Raw genomic sequence first — 4,056 nt, 5'->3', positions numbered from 1 at the left:
GTGCCATTATTATACCTCAGAGACCTATAAAGACCCGGCTTCTAACAAGTTAAAGAAGTCAGTTCTCATACAGATCTTCACGTATGACATTTTTTTACAGCAGTTTTGAGATGTGATATTACATTTTCGAGGGCTAAAAAAAACCCCATTTCTAATAACCATAAAAACATAGTGGTCAGTTCTTATATGAAAGACCTCATATGAAAACATTTTACTGCAGAATTTTTGACAAATGTGTCATTATTGTCCTGTAGAGGCCTATAAAGACCTCATTTCTAAGAAGCAGAAAAAAAAACTATTGTCAGTTCTTACAGAGGACCTCCCATAGGCTAGCATATGCACAATCACATGAACAAATTTCAAGATATATGAAATTATTACACTTTAGAGGGCTACAAAGACCTCATTTCAGTTAACTAGAAGGCATGACTGACCAGACATTTCAGATAATATGTGCATTTTATATAAAGTAATTTTACTAAGGCATTTTAGAGAAATTATTTGTACCATTAGAGGCTTCAGAGGCTTATAGAGATGTGTAATGTAGTAAGTACAAAAAATAAATAAATAAAACCGGGTTGATTCCTAATTATTCTCAATTCCATGCAAATGTCAACCTTGCCATGAAAAAATTATTTTTTTTACCAAAATAACAAAACCCTTTCAAAGTTGTCCTTTAAGGTCTGTATTTTATTGTATTGATGTGCTGTCGGGGAAATTTTAAGGAAATTGCTTTGTTTATTCACCACATGTGAGGTTTGCACAGATAGAAAATTTACATTTTCAGTCAACCGTATTTCATGCTTTCAAAAGAGGGATCAAAGACTCCCTTTTTTATACTTTATGTTAACAGTAAGCATTTTGCAGAAAGATGGAGGGATGCATGAGAAATAAATACACTCACTTTGTTATGAGAGCACTGCCTTGTAAATTTATAAGCGATATATTTAGGAAGTCATGACGCTTCAGTGCCGTCCGTAACGATTTAAATATAACGTTTATACTGTATAATAAATATGAATAGAAATAATGTCAAACTTCATATACAAAGCCAAAATATGTCCGTGCTAATTATGATGGACAATTCATCTCACTTACTTGCTCTAAACAACCTTAATTATGCGTTACGGACGCGTAATTAAATCATGCAAGTGACCAGCTCATATTTGTTCACAATGCTGTTGCTATTAAAATCACTGGCTCACATTAAATGTACCTCTGTTACTGTAGGCTATATCAGAACATTTCAGTAACAAATTCATTCTAGCAACATAAAAAAATATATTAAAAAAAACATTTTTAATAAAGAGAACACCATTACATTTTTAATAAAGAAAACAATTAAGATTTACATATCGCCATAATTAATTTAATTAATAAGTAGTATTAACACGCCTCTCGTGATGACGCGTGTTGCCTTTTCCCTCATTTTCTTTCCCGCGCGCGCCCTCTGTTGACCAAGCGGAGTTGTTTCTGAGGTGACTGCAGATCTTCTATTTCTGGATAAATATCTACTTTATTTGAAATAAATGGTAAGTAATTTGATATTTACATGTATGTGCATTTTAATTTTGAGAAAAGTGTACAAGTTACAATAATAAATAAAATATCTTGAACACACTACATCACTGTGCCTTCTTCCAGAGAAGAAGAAAATGAATCATGTGACCGCCACCACTACTACATATGATCATGTCAGGAAACTCTGAGAGAGATGACATCTCTAGGCAAGCACCAGGAATGAGGGATGTGGTCACAGTCAGAGAGGGAGGAGTGAAAAAGAAAATCCAGAAACGACATTTAACAATGTCTATTCTAGAGGCCTACCGCTACTTCAAACATGAACATCCGGAGTCTATAATTGGAAAATCTAAATTTGCTGAGCTTCGACCATCTCATGTGCTCCAGTCTTCAGACACTCCAAGAAATGTGTGTCTCTGCCGATATCACGAAAACATTAAGTTAGCTCTGGACTGTCTGCAACATATAATCCCAAGATGTGGCCTGCAATCCAGATAGTCCCCTCTGCATGTTAGGACAGTGTGCTGAATGCAGGAATGGCAAGCTCTTGAAAATGCGTACCCTCTGGAACATCCCAGAAGAAGATAACTAAATTAAGGTGACCTGGTATGCATGGGGAAAGAACCGAAGGGCTGCCAAATAAGGTCCAAAAGAGTGGCACACTAGGTGATGTACTTAAATTTTGTAGCCGCTCTCTTGAGAAAATAGTGCATCACTGTTTTGTTAAAAAACAGCAAAGTGGATTTTTCCAGGCCAAAAAACTGCAGGCAAAAACAGACCAGAAAATTTTGCCGAAAATTACACCGCTGCCTACCAAGACCAGATCCAATCGGCACACTGGCATCAGAAGCAGGTCACAGTGTTTTCCTCAGTCCTGTGGTCTGATGGAGATCCTGAGTCATATGCCATAGTGAGTGACAGCCTGGAACACCACAAGAGGTCTGTGGCAACCTTCCTCTCCAAGATTGTGGAGGACATTAAAATGAAACATCCTGCAATGAAAGAGATTAACATATTTAGTGATGGAGCTGCTTCTCAGTTTAAGAACAAGTTCATCTGGTGTTTCATGTCAACTACATTCAAGGAGCTGTTTCCAGCTTTAAGAGTACAGTGGCACTTCTTTGCCACAAGCCACGGCAAAGGTGCAGTGGACGGTGTAGGAGCAACAGTGAAGCGTGCAGTTAACACTGATGTCCTCAGCAGACAGGCAGTCCTTGTGACAGATGCTGCTTCATTTGTAGCTTCTGCAAGGAAGAGTTGCCCAAACATCAACATCAAACTCATTACATCCAACGAAATCGCAGATTTTATACAGCATCATAAGCTAAATGAGAGATGGGCCATTTCCTCAGCTGTTCCAGGCACTCAATCAGTACATCACATGGAGCCAGTCTCCTGGGGAAAAGTGCGTCACAAAATCTACTCCGAGGCAGAACAGTCCGGTGTCCATACATTTCTGCTCTCGGAAATCACATCTGCTGAAAGTCCCGAACACCAGTCCTGTGAGCATCAGTCAACAGCTGCAAAGAACATCAAAACTGGAGACTGTGTCTTGGTCCAATTCAAGGCAAACAAATCATTCAGGCAGTTTGTCGGATTTGTTAATAACCGAGAGCAGGAGGCACTGGAACTAAGGTTCTTAAGAAGGAATGACAGAGCTGGATTAGTGTACATCTTACCTGTGAAGCTTGTGTGACACCTGACCAAGTGATTGAGACTTTCAACCCAAAAGTAGACAACAGAGAGAGGTTTCACTTTGCAGAGGCAGTCTTTGCAGAACAGAAAGAGAAAAGAAAAAAAAGTAATCTAATTAATCACATTTGTACTCATTTATTTGATGTTTTGCATGTTTGTTTCGCCTTGATTGATGTTTTACATTAGCTTTTACATTTGATAATTTCATCCTTACAATATTTAATAACATGTAAAAAGTAAAGACTGACTACAATGAATTAATTTTACTTTATTTTATGTCTACAGTGAATTAACTTTCTTAATTAATATTTTGTAAGTTTCTTATTCACAACGATTCATGCTCATAACAGTGATCAATATACTGTATGCTCACCTTTTTTGGACATCTGTTTTACAGAGCTCTTGTTGCTCCAAAATCCTCAACGCTAGTCAGTTACAAATGTTGGCCTGTGTAAAAAAGTTCATGTTCTTAATTATTTATCTTTCTTAAAGATGTTCACATTAAACAATAAATGAAAATACTGTATGTACTTTATGCTCACCTTTTTTTGGACATCTTTTTCACACAGAAATACCCAACAGAGACCCACAATTAGATCTCGGGCAAATCAGATAAAATGCTTTAAAAACTTTAACCGAGTCAGACAAGTGTCAATTTCAGATCTGTCACGTCCGTAACTATGGGTTTTCCTCATAAATGCAAAAAGAATTTATGTTCCATGGAGAGACAACCCTTATCCTTTCGGCTGGTATTATTTCTTTTGGCTTGTGCATTTGAATACGCAGAATTTCTACAAAGAATGTCAAATCCCAAAAACACGTAAACTTTTTTGTTACGGA

At 37.1% G+C, this 4,056-nt stretch overlaps 1 long non-coding RNA gene across 1 annotated transcript; it reads right to left on the bottom strand.

The window, feature by feature from the left end:
• Window positions 1-2,874: 2,874 nt before the first annotated feature.
• Window positions 2,875-3,666, bottom strand: LOC107577582 (uncharacterized). The gene is made up of 3 exons (XR_001608225.1): window positions 3,590-3,666; window positions 3,201-3,290; window positions 2,875-3,041 (listed from the first exon to the last, which is right to left on the bottom strand). It is a non-coding gene; the product is annotated as an uncharacterized lncRNA (long non-coding RNA).
• Window positions 3,667-4,056: the final 390 nt, after the last annotated feature.

The sequence above is a fragment of the Sinocyclocheilus grahami genome, unplaced genomic scaffold (assembly GCF_001515645.1).
Source record: "Sinocyclocheilus grahami isolate Dianchi unplaced genomic scaffold, SAMN03320097.WGS_v1.1 scaffold6439.1, whole genome shotgun sequence".
Classification (NCBI taxonomy): Eukaryota; Metazoa; Chordata; class Actinopteri; order Cypriniformes; family Cyprinidae; genus Sinocyclocheilus; species Sinocyclocheilus grahami.
This window is presented reverse-complemented; position numbering and strand designations above follow the sequence as displayed.